At 43.3% G+C, this 19,027-nt stretch overlaps 1 long non-coding RNA gene across 2 annotated transcripts in view; it reads right to left on the reverse strand.

Moving 5' to 3' along the window:
• LOC124131456 overlaps positions 1 to 19,027 on the reverse strand; it is a 47,865-nt gene that overhangs the window by 17,372 nt on the left and 11,466 nt on the right. For both annotated transcript variants that reach the window (XR_006860659.2, XR_006860658.2), the window contains one exon: positions 6,152 to 6,305. This is a non-coding gene — a long non-coding RNA (uncharacterized LOC124131456). The remainder of the gene's footprint in view (positions 1 to 6,151; positions 6,306 to 19,027) is intronic.

The raw sequence follows: 19,027 nt of genomic DNA on the forward strand, positions 1-19,027 counted from the left end.
GTAGTTTCTCATTACCCATAGTAACACAGTATTTGTAATCAGATTGGGACGTCTACAACGTGATGAACGATTGATGGCTATTGGCATTCTTCTCCAATATGTTCTGTGTGTCTCGGTGTGATTTGCAGATTTTGGAACTGGTTTCTGCAGGTCCAAAATGTTAATGATCGTCCCCGCAAAGGGCGCCTAGTCAACAACGGAAGTCCAGGATCGATTAATCAAAAACCAGACATTAAGAAATCGAGCCCAAACTCTTAATCAAATAGCTGTTCACTTACGCCAGACCACCGGAGTAAAAGTTACAGACCAGACGATTAGAAATAGTCTACATGCTCGACAGCCGCGTGTTGTACCACCGTTAACAAATCGACACATTTCATCCAGACGACAAAGGCGTTTAGAGTATTTAAACTGGTCTCGTGCAATGTATTCAGAGGAATTCACTCTGGACTTTCTGGATATGCGTGGTCGTGTCTGGAGGCGTCCTTACGAACGTCATTCGAACGTAACCGTAAGGCAACATGCCAGAATTAGGGGTGGATCTGTAATGAAAAGGAGCTGGAACACTATGACTGCCAGAACGTCCCTGCATATTGTCCATGGACGGGTCAGTGAACAGTACTGCCGAGACAACAAAATGGCGATAATTGTTGTGCCGTATCGCGCCCTGCTGGTTCACGTTTTATCTTTCAAGACAATAACGCCCCTTCTCACCGTGCCCGTCACGTGCGAATGTCAGGGGGCACGGGTGGCCCAGTCGTCTAAGGCGCAGCGATTCGCTGTGCAGAGATGCGTCCCTTGGGCACGCCAGAAACCAATAATTGTAGGTTAGTCAGCACCATACCCGTGATCGTGGGTTTCACCGAAGTGGTAAACCTGCATCACTTCGGGCTTTCCTGCCACATTAGGCTGACACGCCGCGATATAACTGGAATACTGTTAAAAGCGGCGTTAAACCCAACTCACTCACTCACTCCTCCAACAGAAAAACACCACCAGAATGCAATGACAAACCATGCGTCTTGACCTTTCCACCATAAAGCACGTCTGGGACATTATCGGAAGACGTGTACACCGACGTCAAAGACGATCCGCTACGTATAACACACTAGGCGAGGCGCTGCAAGAGGCGTGGACAAGACTCCCTCGAATTGTCATTGGGAGATAGATTCGTACCATGCACGCTGTTTAAACGAATGTTTGATCAATCGTACCAAATATGACCACGTACTCTTATATATGCCGGATGAACGTTGCATACAAGTTTACGTGCAAATGTCATTTCTCATTAGGCTATGTTATTTTGGTGTCGTAAGAATGAGACGCCACTGACATTCAGGGCACATTCGTGACCACTCGTGTTATTCCGAACCACTCTTCCGGCGACCGTTGATGGATGACTCCTCGAGTGTGACATGAGTGCATGTTGGGACCAAACCCGGTTTCAAAAAGTGGAAAATAATCAATTGCATCCGGTACTTGTGCTTTCCTTCGTGTCCAACTTACTTACAATGACGACACGTCAATAATAGTCACGCTTTCTTCAATATATATAAAACGTCAAGACCAGAGAATAACCAGTCAGGATCATCCACCGAAACAGATTTTATTGGGTGTCAGGCGTAGAGGTGAAAATGACAAGAATCGATCACTGATGAACACGTTTCGACACTTGACATAAGTAATCGTAATTACATAAAAAATAATTATGATATATGTACACTTAATATATAGACTTTGCGAATATAGTGAAAGGTGCAATGTTATTCTTGTACACAATGACCTTTCCAGAATCCTCACCAACACCACTTGGCAAGAATATATTTGAAAGTAAGCACTTACTCCCCAATCATGACAAGTATGCAGTTCTAAATCCTGGTATATCAGTATAGGTACATGTACATCACATACAGATAAAATACTGTATTGTTACTGTTATTAGATGGTAGCAAGCGGACAGACAATCTGAAGAAAATCGTGGAACGTGGACTGTATGCTAAAGACGAGGCGTGATAAAATGTATCACCAGAAATAATTTTCTAAATTGTTATAGGGCATGTTTATAAGACTGACAACTAGCCTTTTTCTCATACTTGCTTCCTTTGGACTATTATGCTCCAGTGCGAACGTTTGCTGGAATGTCTGAAAAATGCCTACCGTATTCGACGTAATAAGCAACCAGGGCGTTCTCAAAAATAAAAAAAGGGGGCTCTTATTAGAATATTATTTTGGTGAAAATAAATAATAAAGTTGAAAGATAAATTTCTTGGTTTATGCTGACGGCATCAACTGTTTATTTACGACAAATATATTTTTCCTGAATTTAATTGCCCATAATTAAGGGTGTATATAACACACGAGTGCGTATTATACACGAATAAATAGGTCTTGTGTACATTGATCAATCGGAAGGGGTGCTAATTGGGATTGATCACTTGCCAATATATTAGCAAATATCGCCGTGGGCGCTTATTAGAGCGGGGTGCTTATTACGTCGAATACGGTATTTCTTTCGTTTCAGGAGAGATTGATCCGTTCTTGACCCGAGATTTCTCACCATATAACTTGCTTATACCGTCTTTACCTGAATATTTATAAAATAATCTTTGCTCAAAGAGTAGAACATGTTGAAATATTAAATTATATGCCATGAAAAGCCCTAAAGTAAGTCTTTGGGGATTAATTAACCATTTTCTTTCATTCAGTGCCCAAACTATGTAAGTATGTAGATAACAAATCATTGTTCTCAGCAATCTTATGTAAACACATAATAACATTCACAACAAAGTCTTAAAGTGTTTTCCACATTGCCTTACTTTGGTTGTTTTCGTGGGATAAACGGGCCGGTATCATACCTCGTCATTACCGGCGTACGCCGAATTGGTCCTATCATTCCTATACTACTCAACAGAAGTCAAGTGTCACATTATTATTTCATATGATCACAATTAATATGTGATGCTATGACATATTAACTGTAATAACATAAAAGAACTGGGTGTTCCCTAACTTCTTTTGAGAAGTATATTATGGACCGTGACGTCATATGTACCCGGAAACATTGTACTAATTCAATGTTTTGAAAAACGTTAATTATTCGCTTGAACATCTCATTCGGTTACAAATTATATTAATGAGTTTCAAATCATGACAACAGACACAAAATACAAGGCGTCCTCTACCTGTAACAATTTATAACTTGCCTTTACATTACGCAAACAGGTCGTTCCTATAAAGGTATTGTCTGTACAAATTTTAAATTCAGAACCATCTCATTTGGTCACGAACTTATCTAAAAGTCTGAATAACAACGGTCATCAGTTGCGTTACCAGTATATATTCTAAGTAAGGATAAGATTTATGGATGAACAACTTTTTTATTTCAGTTAGGGGGGTTCTAACCATACACCTGTGTAGGTTCTAACATCGTTTTCAACCTGCTTGATAACGATGTTAGAACCTACACCGAAACGACGCTCTTAATTGAAATAAAGAAGTTGTTCATCCATAAATCTTATCCTTACTCAGTACTCCAACTTCTAAATGCCTCTCAAAGAAGTAACTATTCTATAAAATATACAGCCATTTTCCTTATGTTTAGATTTCGCCGAAATCAGAAAACAATAATTTGGGGTGGTTAGAAATGCCAAGAATAATTACACAGTATGATATAATATGCACACAAACGTTAACAGAATAATAATATCCGATACATTTAGACGTTAAACCTACACATCCAGTTAGTGAGTTGGGTTTTACGCCGCTTCTACAACAATCCAGCCATAACAAGGTGTGGGAACACCACCTGTAGTCTCCACTCTGTACCGTGGGCATGTAATGAACTTATTAACTGCGCCCTAGTGGGGGAAATACAAGCGTCTCATAACATGTGTAGAAGCAATCAAATATGGCATCATGCGTCTCCCTGAAGAGAAGCAGCTCAGTCCAATCACATTATCATTCCACAACACCAACGTAGTCAGAACTGTCCAAATAGTACCGCAGGCAAGTGACAAGCTGTCAAAGTCACGTGGCTTATAGCCACACTCCTTGCAGCGAAGAGGCAGTTTTGTTCCTGCTCGGAATATCCGAATAGGTGAAATGAGGCTGGTTGCACAGTGCAAGCCAGTACCGTCGGCTAGCACCTTAGGCCATTTGTACCGCAGTGATAGACAGAACGACGGTGATTGTGTCGCTAATGATTTATTCACAGTTTCTTGACATCCAATTACACTTTTTAAAAACGGGGTTTCTAGAGTTTGGTTCTTACAATATGCCACAATCTGTGTACCACAAAGACATGTCAGGTGTTTATATTTTCACTGATGTTTCGTTTCAGATGTAATTCTAGTAGATAACTTTATTGATTTCTTTCGTTTTCATTTCGGGTTCGAATCCCAGATGTTTACTGATCATGATCTTTGGTTTGTCAGCGCTATACCGTACTCGTCGGTTTAAAAAGATGTACACGTCTAAGACCTACATCACCTTGGACTCCGGCCGTGATATTGCTGAAATACTGTTCAAGGCGGCGTCAAACCCAACTCACCCACTTAGTCACTCTAACCAGAAGGTGCTTGTCATCAATGGAGCTCTATGTTTCCCGGTGCTACTAACGTCTAATGCCAATAAGAGTCTGCAACCATCAATATTTAACCACTCGATATCAGTGTGCCCATAAAGCGCACATCGAAATGTCGTTGTTGGGCAGTAACTGCAGGAGAGTAACATAACAACATTACAAAACCGATAGTTGTTTCTGAGTCATATAATTATTTAAGTGGTAGTGTGTGCATCAGTGTTATGCGAAGACGTCGGTTTGGAACATTCAGTTAATGCCATTTGACTTAATAACTTAATTCAATCGACTTGAAACTAGTTGTAGGCATGTAGGTTAAAGTGAACGACTGAATCTAAACCGTTAATACTGTTATTGCATGATCTCAAAACATTTGCCAGATGTCTGTGTCAGAGTGAAATTGTGAAATTCAGAGTCTAAATGTTAAGGTCAAACACATTACATCAGTTACTGAAGATCCGGGGTAGAATAGGCCTTCAGCAACCAATGCTTGCCGTAAAAGGCGACTATGCTTGTCGTAAGAGGCGACTAACGGGATCGGGTGGTCAGGCTCGCTGACTTGGTTGATGCATGTCATCGTATCCCAAATGCATGGATCGATGCTCATGATATCAATAAGTGGATTGTCTGGACATGACTCGATTATTTACAGACCGCCGTCATACTGCTGAGTGCGGCGTTAAATAGCAAACAAACAAACAAACAAACAAACAAACAAACAAACATCAGTAGTGTGTTACTCGGACCGCTGTGTATCATTCTGTTGCCTCAGACATGTTCGCAATATAAGTCTCAGGTGGCAATGACATCTTGTGTGTCACCCGACATAGCCTGTCTTGAACTTCAAATCATTACCATATTTCAAAGAATTGCTTGATGTTATCTGATATCAAATTGCCTATATGACATTTGAGATGGCATACAGTTAATTGATTAAATACTAAAGTACACATTCAATTACGTTCAGATCTCAATATAAAAGCTGTACAGTGTTCTCTTTTTCAGTACTTGATATCTTCATGTAGTCCTTCGGTAAACGTAATTAGTTTAGTATTGGAGTCGACAAGCTTCAATTTCTGGCCTATATAGCTGGTTGTTTAAACGTGAATGGTACATATTTACACAAATAGTTAATTGGAAGTAGATTATGAAGTGGCCAAGTGTCTGTTCAGAGAGACAAGCACAGTTGGCTGTTTAATACCATTGCAGGCAATAACGTTGACCTATTCGAGACTTGTTGTCGTGATGTCCAAGGCTATACTATAACAGTGACCTTATCCGATTTGAGGCAGAGATATGCAAAGTAATACCACTGACCTACACGTCTTGTTGCCGTGATAGGCAGAGTCAAAATCGGTGACCTACCCACCTTGTCGTCATGTTCAAGACAAAATCGGCGACCTATCCGTCTTGTCATGTTCAAGACAAAATCGGTGACCTACCCGTCTTGCTGTCATGATGTCTAAGGCATTAACGGTTACCTACCCGCCTTGTCGTCATGATGTCCAAGGCATTAACGGTTACCTACCCGTCTTGTTGCCGTGATGCGCAGAGTCAAAATCGGTGACCTACCCGTCTTGCTGTCGTGATGTCCAAGGCAATAACGGTGAACATAAGGAGGACTTCAACTGTCTTCATCTGAGTAAACATCTGTATATGATGGCGGACGGCGCTTGGAGAGGCGGGGAGGCTGGCTCATCCCAGATGACGGCGTCAGCTGACTTATCTGTAACACGTGATCATCACCATAAGCAACACCACCATCATCATCATCATTACCATGTAAATAGTCGCGTTCTCATTGCACAAGAACATGTTCCGTCATCTTCAAAAAATTGTGAAATTAATGCCATTGTAAGAGGATAATAACTACGGTGACGTTTTGGGCTTTGGGGTCGTTTCCTAACTAACCATGTCTTTGGTTATATATTGCACGAGCACATTTTACCCAACGCATATGCACACGGTAGACTATGCCTTCATTTCTGGACACAGGCAACAACAATATTTTACAGGCATACCGAACGACTAGATAGAAATAGTTTTAGTTTACATTACAGGAAGATAACATTAATCAGATGGCAAACTCGAGGTCTGATTGCGGTAATGTCATTTCTTGTTCTGACGCTACGGCTCGAGCAGGGTGCTGTTTGGCGTGACATGGAGGAGGTGAGTGTGCTTGGAGTGACATCGCGGAGATGAGGTGTATGGTGTGACATCGCGCATGTGGGATGTACTGTGTGACATTGGGCAGGTGATGTGTTTTGTGTGACATTGGGCAGGTGACGTGTATTGTGTGACATTGGGCAGGTGATGTTTTTGGTGTGACATTGGGCAGGTGAGGTGTATGGTGTGTCACAGGGCAGGCGAGGTGTATTTTGTGACATTGGGCAGGTGAGGTGTATGGTGTGACATGGAGGAGGTGAGTGTGCTTGGAGTGACATCGCGGAGATGAGGTGTATGGTGTGACATCGCGCATGTGGGGTGTATTGTGTGACATTGGGCAGGTGAGGTGTAGGATGTGACATCGGGCAGGTGAGGTGTATGGTGTGACATCGGGCAGGTGGGGTGTATGGTGTGACATCGGGCAGGTGAGGTATATGGTGTGACATCTGGCAGGTGAGGTGTATGGTGTGACATCGAGAAGGTGAGATGTATGGCGTGACATCGAGCAGGTGAGGTGTATGGTGTGACATCGAGCAGGTGAGGTGTATGGTGTGACATCGAGCAGGTGAGGTGTAGGAAGTGACATCGGGCAGGTGAGGTGTAGGAAGTGACATCGGGCAGGTGAGGTGTATGGTGTGACATCGAGCAGGTGAGGTGTATGGTGTGACATCGGACAGGTGAGGTGTATGGTGTGACATCGGCCAGGTGAGGTGTATGGTGTGACATAGGCCAGGTGAGGTGTATGGTGTGACATCGGCCAGATGAGGTGGATGGTGTGACATCGGGCAGGTGAGGTGTATGGTGTGACATCGGGCAGGTGAGGTGTATGGTGTGACATCGGCCAGGTGAGGTGTATGGTGTGACATCGGGCAGGTGAGTTGTTTGGCGTAATTGTTATGACAGAAACAATAACCGCAACGTCTCCGATGTCTAAACTATAACCTATTCTCCCCAATAGTGAACACAACGCTACACTGGTTGCGAGTTCACATTCAAAATGACACCTGACGGCATTTAGATGACAGGAACTGCTTCGTGTGCATTTCCCTGAATCCTCCTCAACCCCATGAACTGGGGTCTTGTACATTGTCTGGAAAACAAAGCTTCTTGCACAGCGGGAGACGCCTCAATAAATCATTCATTGCAGTAAACTGTAACTCTACCGTCGCTACTCCCCTTGAATAGGGCAACGCCTACGCGCCAAGAGACAGATGGGTTAGGGCCGGCCGTAGATGTACATGTATCACTGTAACTACCATTTTTTTAATACAGAAACAAAGACGCATCACTAAGAAATCGATTTTATCGTATTTATCTTGGGAGTTGGGGTTTGAATCAACATATAAACTAATCATTCTTGAAGACGTGACTCACGATTTGCTACGTTATAATAAATGATGTGTCTCAATCGTGGACACATACAGCCTGGGTCGGGATGACACAGCAAAGGTTATTCAGACCTGTGAAGATCCGGGTTAGAATAGGTCTTCAGCAACCCATGCTTGCCGTAAAAGGCGACTATGCTTGTCGTAAGAGGCGACTAACGGGATCCGGTGGTCAGGCTCGCTGGCGTGGTTGAAGCATGTCATCGTATCCCAATTGCGTGGATCGATGCTTGTGATGTCAATCTCTGGATTGTCTGGTCACATAGCTCGAATGGTGCTGAGTGCGGCGTAAAATAAAACCAACCAACCAGCGTGGTACCTCTTGGTGGTCAAAGGTCAGCAGATCAAATGGGGTGCCCAGTTATCATTCAATAACACTACACATTGCTTTTGTTTTAAACATTGCAAGACCAGTTGGAGTAAGCTAAAGATTCAAGGGAGATTCATCTTTCCGGATCTTCCGGAATGAATTTAAGAGGTACGTATTCATCTCCAAATGTCCAGCACTTATGAATGGCAATTTAGATAGATGCCATAAATTTTGGTCATCATGTCATGCACAAAAATAACGTTGCTAACCAGATAAGCTGAAAGTCCTTGAGCCATCGATAAAAGAAGGATGTCTGTTACAAGCATTTTAGTTTTCATATTTTTAAGACGTGTAATGTGGACTGTTTGATGTTACAGGGCTGTATGTCATATGTGTATTAGCTTTAAAGTACAGTGGTACGGTAACAACAATCGATGGTTGTAACATCGCATATGACGCAGCAATGTCTGAGATGTAAGACATTTCGCATCCATGATGTATTCATGACATCTGAAACTTCTCATAATATTTTTTATGTAAGTTCCAGCTCTATCAGTCATATTCGTGACCATGTTTTTCAGTTAAATATGTAATTTAGAAGCCACGATTCAATTTAAAAAGTCATTCTTAGGGTTACATATCATATCAAAATGACAGATTTCTCGGCCTTGTGGTTTCTAAGAAGATATTTTTTTAGTAGTTACAGCACTACATATCCTCATATAGTGTGAACATGACTCTTAAAGGTAAACACATTTGACTTGAATGCGGCGAACAGTCGCGCAATGTCACTACTAATCATAAAAATTCAGCTTCCTCGGATCTGAGACAGGTTTCTCACGATTTAAAATCAATGCTAATCGTTATTTTAAAAAACAGACACATTAAATGCTTATATTTACACCATGACCCAATCTGTGTTATCATGGTGCTAGACAGTTTCAGGTTCCACCCTGCTTCGAGCAAGAAGGACCATGGCGATAAGCACATAGTGAATGCTTGCCATAAAACACAGCATTATTGTACTGGCATACTCATCGACAAGACAGGAGTAGTTTAACGCTACAGGAATACAGGAAGCTAAATGTTTGTCAGAACTCAGAGTTCTGTGGTAGTGTTGTTTCTTCTGGAGAGTGTGTGTGTGTGTGTGTGTGGGGGGGGGGGGGGGGGGTAGGGGGGGGGGGGGGGGTGGCGGGTTGCTTTGGGTGACATCTGGCAGGTGAGGTGTAGGATGTGACATCGAGCTTTGGGTGACATCTGGCAGGTGAGGTGCTTGGGTGACATCGAGCAGGTGAGGTGCTTGAGTGACATCTGCTTGGGTGACATCGAGCAGGTGAGGTGCTTGGGTGACATCTGGCAGGTGAGGTGCTTGGGTGACATCGAGCAGGTGAGGTGCTTGAGTGACATCTGGCAGGTGAGGTGCTTGGGTGACATCGAGCAGGTGAGGTGCTTGGGTGACATCTGGCAGGTGAGGTGCTTGGGTGACATCGAGCAGGTGAGGTGCTTGAGTGACATCTGCTTGGGTGACATCGAGCAGGTGAGGTGCTTGGGTGACATCTGGCAGGTGAGGTGCTTGGGTGACATCGAGCAGGTGAGGTGCTTGAGTGACATCTGGCAGGTGAGGTGCTTGGGTGACATCGAGCAGGTGAGGTGCTTGGGTGACATCTGGCAGGTGAGGTGCTTGGGTGACATCGAGCAGGTGAGGTGTATGGTGTGACATCGAGCAGGTGAGGTGTATGGTGTGACATCGAGCAGGTGCGGTGCTTGAGTGACATCGAGCAGGTGAGGTGCTTGAGTGACATCGAGCAGGTGCGGTGTATGGTGTGACATCGAGCAGGTGCGGTGCTTGAGTGACATCGAGCAGGTGAGGTGCTTGAGTGACATCGAGCAGGTGCGGTGCTTGGGTGACATCTGGCAGGTGAGGTGTTTGGGTGACATCGAGCAGGTGAGGTGCTTTGGTGACATCGAGCAGGTGAGGTGCTTGAGTGACATCTGGCAGGTGAGGTGCTTGGGTGACATCGAGCAGGTGAGGTGCTTGGGTGACATCGAGCAGGGGAGGTGCTTTGGTGACATCTGGCAGGTGAGGTGCTTGGGTGACATCGAGCAGGTGAGGTGCTTGGGTGACATCGAGCAGTCGAGGTGTATGGGTGACATTTGGCAGGTGAGGTGCTTGGGTGACATCGAGCAGGTGAGGTGTATGGTGTGACATCGAGCAGGTGCGGTGCTTGAGTGACATCGAGCAGGTGAGGTGCTTGAGTGACATCGAGCAGGTGCGGTGTATGGTGTGACATCGAGCAGGTGCGGTGCTTGAGTGACATCGAGCAGGTGAGGTGCTTGAGTGACATCGAGCAGGTGCGGTGCTTGGGTGACATCTGGCAGGTGAGGTGTTTGGGTGACATCGAGCAGGTGAGGTGCTTTGGTGACATCGAGCAGGTGAGGTGCTTGAGTGACATCTGGCAGGTGAGGTGCTTGGGTGACATCGAGCAGGTGAGGTGCTTGGGTGACATCGAGCAGGGGAGGTGCTTTGGTGACATCTGGCAGGTGAGGTGCTTGGGTGACATCGAGCAGGTGAGGTGCTTGGGTGACATCGAGCAGTCGAGGTGTATGGGTGACATTTGGCAGGTGAGGTGCTTGGGTGACATCGAGCAGGTGAGGTGCTTGAGTGACATCTGGCAGGTGAGGTGCTTTGGGTGACATCTGGCAGGTGAGGTGCTTGGGTGACATCGAGCAGGTGAGGTGCTTGGGTGACATCGAGCAGTCGAGGTGTTTGGGTGACATTTGGCAGGTGAGGTGCTTGGGTGACATCGAGCAGGTGAGGTGCTTGAGTGACATCTGGCAGGTGAGGTGCTTTGGGTGACATCTGGCAGGTGAGGTGCTTGGGTGACATCGAGCAGGTGAGGTGCTTGGGTGACATCGAGCAGGTGAGGTGTTTGGGTGACATCTGGCAGGTGAGGTGCTTTGGGTGACATTTGGCAGGTGAGGTGCTTGGGTGACATCTGGCAGGTGAGGTGCTTTGGGTGACATCGTGCAGGTGAGGTGCTTGAGTGACATCTGGCAGGTGAGGTGCTTTGGGTGACATCTGACAGGGGAGGTGCTTGGGTGACATCGAGCAGGTGAGGTGCTTGGGTGACATCGAGCAGGTGAGGTGCTTGAGTGACATCGAGCAGGTGAGGTGCTTGGGTGACATCTGGCAGGTGAGGTGCTTTGGGTGACATTTGGCAGGTGAGGTGCTTGAGTGATATCTGGCAGGTGAGGTGCTTGAGTGACATCGAGCAGGTGAGGTGCTTGGGTGACATTTGGCAGGTGAGGTGCTATGGTGACATCGAGCAGGTGAGGTGCTTTGGGTGACATTTGGCAGGTGAGGTGCTTGGTTGACGTCGAGCAGGTGAGGTGCTATGGTGATATCGAGCAGGTGAGGTGCTTTGGGTGACATTTGGCAGGTGAGGTGCTTGGGTGACATCGAGCAGGTGAGGTGCTTGAGTGACATCGAGCAGGTGAGGTGCTTGGGTGACATCGTGAAGTAGAGAAACTATTAACAAGTTCAACGATGAACAACGATGAAAAAATCATGTTTGCACTGCCTTTACATCTAAGCACTAAACCCACGTTATAGTGGGCGGACACGTCATTTCAACTAAATCAATTTCAAATTCTAATTTGCCCACAAGACTGAACACGTGATTGGCGCCGCTGTTAATCAAAAAACGATTTGTCAAAGCATCGACAGAAAATAGCGTGTCCCTGAACTCAGTGTAGCACAACTCAATCTATTTTCAACGTGTTCTAACGGTAATTTCTTTGGCGCTAGATTGACCCCACGCGGTCGTTAATGATGTCTTTTCGGGCTCAGCTGTTCTATGATACAAGTTCGTATAACACTGATATGTTGATTTATAATCCTATGTAAACCCTTCCATTGTGTGATGACATTTGGTTTGTAAAAGTTGATTGGTGCCAGAGGCGCGTCCAGGAAATTGAAAGTGTTTCGCCCCTATACCCAAGTTCGACGATCGATTTGCACGTCAGAATCGCTACGGACCTCCACCAGTTTCCTCTGGCTGCCGAGGTGACAGTTCACATGTAAAGTGTCTGAAAAAGGGCCATGTGCACCCCTTCGCCCCTCTGGATCGGCCCGTGGGTGCAGTGTCACTACTGCTTACGCCCACACACATCCGTGACGTGACTCGTGGATTCCTTGTATCTGGGACCTCTGCGTGTGGACGCCCAGATGGTAATTTGTTTGTTTGTTTGTTGTTTAACGCCGCACTCAGCAATATTCTAGCTATATGACGGCGGTCTGTAAATAATCGAGTCTGGACCAGACAATCCAGTGATTGACATTATGAGCATCGATTTAGGCAATTGGGATACGATGACATGCATCAACCAAGTCAGCGAGCCTGACCCCCGATACTGTCAGTCGACTCTTGCAACAAGCATAGTCGCTTTTCACGGTAAGCATTCTATTCTTAACCTATTCTACTCCGGATCTTCACGGGTTCACAGATGGTACGAAGAATCGTGAAGCGTGTAACAACGTTGTCATTGTGTATGTGTTATTTTGCTTTGCTTAATCAACTGTGTATGAAAGAGTTTAACAGATTACAGATTATTTTTGTTCTTTCGGAAACCGACAAAAAAAACAAAAAACATTATCAGAGTAACAAGTTGAGTTGATTATGATATGATGGGCCTGCCTGGATTTCGATTCTTTGCGGAATGAAAGTTTGCCAAAGTAGTAAATGTAGAATTTAAAGACATTATTTGAAAATGCATGTGCAAGTTGCCTGACCTAGAATGAATAGCTCTAAACGCCTGCAATCACACATTATAAATGCACAGGGAATTTAAGCTCCATACGGTAAGGTTAACAATTTGTTTCACCATGCTTAGAAAATAATATCATGGCGTTTCAGCTGCAAATTAGCATTTATTCCCAGTGCCACAACGGAGCAGTTATGCAAATCTCTTACGTTTTGACTCATCACATTATCAAAGACCGGGGCTCGATTCACAAAGCAGCCGTAGCGCCATGCACGAGGGTCATATAGTTTAACGTACAGAGTCGTAACTAAATTACGATCGCTTTGTGAAATGGGGCCTTGTCCCCAGAGCAGTTGTAAATGGTGACTTGCACGTACACAACACACGTAGACGAACCCAACACCCGAAATGGGTCCTTGTCCCCAGAGCAGTTGTAAATGGTGACTTGCACGTACACAACACACGTAGACGACCCCGACACCCGATATGGGTCCTTGTCCCCAGAGCAGTTGTAAATGGTGACTTGCACGTACACAACACACGTAGACAACCCCGACACCCGAGAGAGAAACCCTGACACCGCCATACGTAAGCCACATCGGTCAGTACAGTAAACACCATTGAAAAACCGAGGTGTCTGGTACACGTGTCTGCTTTGGTTGGGACACCCTTCTTAAACAAAGTGTTGGCACTTTATGAACTAACTTCCTCATACTTTCTTCTTTGGCTCTCGACCTTAGAGATTTTTACAAATTTTAATATTCAGTGTCATTAAGACCCGTTGTCTGAATTCGAAATGAACACATCCCGTCGTAATTTAAATAAGCCCGTATCTGACGCTAACTGGTGTACTGTGATCATAAGGATGAGAAATAATTGACCAGATGTTTGAAAATTGTTTTACATATTTCGTTGCGATATACATTTCATCCTGGTTTTATTGTGTTATATTATGCATCCCGGTTTTATTGTTATATTATGCATCCTAGTTTTATTGTTATGTTGTGGGTCTTGTTTTTATTGATTTATATTATGCATCCTGGTTTTATTGGGTTTTATTATGAATACAGGTTTTATTGTGTCATGTTATGCATGCTGGTTTTATTGGGTTACAACATGCATCCTGTTTTGGGGGGGCGTTATATTATACATCCTGGTTTTATTGTTATATTATACATCCTGGTTTTATTGTTATCTTATACATCCTGGTGTTATTGTTATATTATACATCCTGGTTTTATTGTTATATTATACATCCTGTTTTTATTGTTATCTTATACATCCTGGTTTTATTGTTATCTTATACATCCTGGTTTAATTGTTATCTTATACATCCTGGTTTTATTGTTATCTTATGCATCCTGGTTTAATTGTTATCTTATACATCCTGGTTTTATTGTTATCTTATACATCCTGGTTTTATTGTTATATTATACATCCTGGTTTTATTGTTATATTATACATCCTGGTTTTATTGTTATCTTATACATCCTGGGTTTTTGTGTTATACTATGCATGCTAGTTTTATTGCGTTATATTATGCATCCTGGCTTTAATGTCATATTATACATCCTGGTTGTATTGAGTTGTATCCATCCTGGTATTATTGCGTTATATTATGCATCTGGCAGTACAATGAATCATAATATTCTGATACAAGATCTGATTTATTTCATCAAGCCTCTCTAATTAATCCCTTGTTTATTGATATGACTCCAGTTGACCAATTCATTGTTTTTATACTGTGTAGAGAGTCATCGTTAGTCCTTGTCGCAGTCGCGAACATTGTGTTTAAGCTAGTACATGTCATCCCTCTCATTGGTTCAGACAACAAATAAACTCACTTGTGTCTCACAGGCATTACTGGCAGACGGTGGATCCTATTTATGTGATAGAAAATGTTTCATATACCGTGTGAGTGAGTGAGTGAGTTGGGTTTAACGCCGCTTTTAACATTATTCCAGTTATATCGCGGCGTGTCAGCTTAATGTGGGAGGAAAGCCCGAAGTGATGCAGGTCTCAGACGTTTACCACTTCGGTGAAACCCACGAGCATGGGTATGGTGCTGACAAACCTAGAAACATAATCGGGGCGAACCGGGATTCGAACCCACAATCATAGGTTTCTGGCGTGCCCAAGGGACGCAACTCTGCACAGCGAATCGCGGCGCCTTAGACGACTGGGCCATCCGTGCCCCCCTCATATACCGTGTGACACAATAATAAAATAGTTTATATTTATCTTATATGAATTGACGACATTACCGCTTGACCTACAGTATGGCAACACCAAGTTGGTCGCAAGTTCCCGCAGTGACCGTGTTACTGTAAGACCGACAGGCGCTAGTATATTTTATGTAGGATGTTATTGTAGTATCTACGGTACCGCACCACGACGTGGGTAGTGTGATTGCAGGGTGGCACATGGACTGCGTTATTGCTACAACACGGGGAAATATCTATAATCCAATCTGGCAGAGGACTCCGCGTTTATATGGCCTATCAAGTCGCGATCTCACCTCCTATAGTCAGCGTTCATATCATTAAGTCAATATTTGCTCCTTTATGCAGGCAATGCACTTCTATGTAATTGTGTTTTATGACAGTATTATCGTTCTCATAACGTCTGTGTTTACGAATGAACTGTTTGAAGAGAAATGTTTTCTCCGTTCCGACAGTTAAGTCAATATTGCCAATCAATTGTCTACATATATAACAAAACATTACCATTTAGATGGCATTGTCGTGGACGTTAATGGTACAACTGCACGAAATAACTAATATGATGCATATTTCGGGCTGAAAACCTCTAACTTGACATGACCATGCGTGTGTTTTATACAAACTGACATCTTCATAGGAAGTGAGATCTTCAAAGACAGAATTTCATTGAGTTGTAAATGCTTCTGAAGTTACGAAAGTACAAGGTACGCTCAAGAGACTTTTGTCCACAAGATCTGCATAATTATAGAAAGGTTTTAGAAAGCGTTATTAAAGTTAGCACTTATATTCCTATAAGAATTGAACATTTACAAGGTATTCATGTTTTTGGCTTATAACCACACCAAAAGTAGATGCAATGCTAAAATGTGCCCAAAAGCCTCATTTTAGAGATAATCAGGATGTGGGTCCGGTGAACAATTGACCTGCCTTTGCATGTGTTTGTGACGGGTGACACTGTGGCAATGGAAGCTAATGGCGAAATGTTTAACTTGGGTCACGAACTTGCTGCTAACTATATTTTTCTCCAGAAGTTCGAGTTGCCTTTCCCCTCGACTTGGCAGTACTCAAGTACATGATCGTGCAAGTGACAGAAAGAATGAAATGCTGTTTGTCAACAACATTTCCGAATAATTTCATAATACTATTTTTTTATGATAATTTTTCATCCTTGTTTTCTTTCTAGTGTTTTTATTTGTTTACAGCATACACATTACTAAATATAGTTGTCTCGCAATGACGCTACATGTTCCCCTACACAAACTAAACACCCACCTTGTCCTATAATTTAAACGCGTTTACACACCTACACATGTTCAGAAATGTGACTAAAGTTTAAATACACCTACACATAACCTCGAACAACACTAGTGTAGTGATATTACAGGGTGAACTGTTTACCGCCAGATCCCGCCACAAGGCTCGGATTACATTGTGGTCGATTTTGAAAACTGTACGCTGAACAGACATTGTGTACTGGCATATCATGTTTTTGAATAGAGTGCACACAGAAATATTAAAACATTTACAGTCAAGACAGCTTTCAGGTACAATGTTGTATCACGTGACGGCCACGTGAGGGGAACTAGGTTCTATTGCGCATTCCTCCCAGTGACTCGATGACATGTGTGTGTGTGTGTGTGTGTGTGTGTGTGTGTGTGTGTGTGTGTGTTTGTTTGTGTCGGCTTGTACTAGTCCGGGATAATGTCGATTTTATAGATACCATGCCGCACTATAACATGACTCCGAGCGGACCGTTCCTTGTCTTAGCTCCTCAATGCCGAGAGTCAGTCAAGGTAACAACAAGTACCATCTTTTAACGTCTTTTAGTATGAACCCCGGACCTTCCGCTCTCCGGGAGAACGCTCTACCGCAAGACCACGGAGGCGATCTAAAGCAAACGAGAAGTGGGCTGAGCGTGATACGACACAAGATCTGGATGTTTTACAAAACAGATAAATCTATATCCATATGGTAATTACAATTGACCAGGGATTTCAGTTTTAGACTTGTATGTTTTTTTTATTTTCAATTAAGCTAAGTATGTCCACAGAGGTTTCGAAACAGGGGCTGTTCGGCGTGAAACTGTTGTTGATGTGTTAATCACAGCGTGAAGGAAGCTAGTCCATTGAGTATGTAGAATATGCTGAATATATTGTTATAATCGTCCGCCCATGTTCGACAATTCGAAATGAAGATTTCAATCACATGTTTGAAAAGTAAGACGTTATCTTTTAATCTCATCTACGAAGTAAGAGCTTCATGAAAACGCTGTAAAAAGCTGATGGTTTTAGACGAATGCCATTCTCTATAAAATAGACTTCCTGCGCTTACATGATAGACAGATACATAGAAATATCATTTTAAAGACTAGTCTAGGACTAGTGTATAGAAAAGGCCTTACTTCGCTGGTCCTCAGCGTTTGTACACAAAAAGCTAGTCCTGCTTAGAAGACTTTGCTATGTTTACATTTTGTCAGTTTTATTCAAAGACTTGAGGTTAAAGCCTTGAGAACTGGTTCAGCGGTATAGCCCTCAGATGCTCCTAGTCAATGAGGACTACCATCACTGACTTTAACAAGGAAAATAGGTCCAGGTTATTCGAACCAAAGTGACCAACCTTCCATAGTCATAACAAGTCTCCTCTAAAAGCAGAGTCCATTTTACGAAAAGGTGAGCGTATCGTGCCCTACCGGTGGCACGCGTCACAAACACATGCAAAACCATGTCAACTGTTCACCTAAAAACAACAACGCGGGAACATATGGTACAAGTCAAAATAAGGAATTGCACCGGCTTCATTTTGATAACTCATGCATCAAACATTGTGTCATAGAAGTCCCACAAACGATCGAACTAAACCCCATACGGAAAGTAGTTAAAGTTAATACTTTAAATGCTCTGTGTTACATCATGTGGAGGCCATTACGTTAAGCGTGAATGATCCAGTGTCTTTATTCGAGTCTGGCGGCGTCCATTGTAACGCAGGAAGAAGCCTCAGTATCGTGATACACAGCCTTGTTGTCTGGGATAGCCCGTCTTATTAGATTACGACACAGAAAATGTGATCACAACAGCTAGATAACAAACATTAATAACAGCGAGAGACGCTAACGTCAATTTACTTCCTGGAGAAATGACATTTGATCCTGATGAAGGGATGTTTTCCAAGCCAGATGGGTCGGGTATACATAACTGCTTGACTACCAATTATTGTGTGTATTGTTCGATCAATGGACGGAACAGTCTTGCGACATGTTACATGTCACGACATGACATATAATTTTCCCCATCGTCGAACAAGCCGCTGGCGAATGCGAATAATATTGTAAAGGATACCATTCATAAATGAATCGGCTGTATGGAATAACAACATAGTGTCATATTTCTGAAATGAATAATGGGAGAAATTGTCGAAATAAGAATCTCGCTCGCATTATTTTCAATCTTCCGAAAATGGAAATTTGGTCCGGAATATAAGACACGGGTATCTACAACAAATAACGTTGTTGCATACCCTTTTATACAATCTCATTAAAATAAGATCTAGGTTCTCTCTGTCGCTAAACGAAGATCTGATGACATCCTATTACAGGTCACGTCAG

This window comes from Haliotis rufescens, unplaced genomic scaffold, assembly GCF_023055435.1.
Source record: "Haliotis rufescens isolate VD_foot unplaced genomic scaffold, xgHalRufe1.0.p SCAF_20, whole genome shotgun sequence".
In the NCBI taxonomy this organism is placed as follows: domain Eukaryota; kingdom Metazoa; phylum Mollusca; class Gastropoda; order Lepetellida; family Haliotidae; genus Haliotis; species Haliotis rufescens.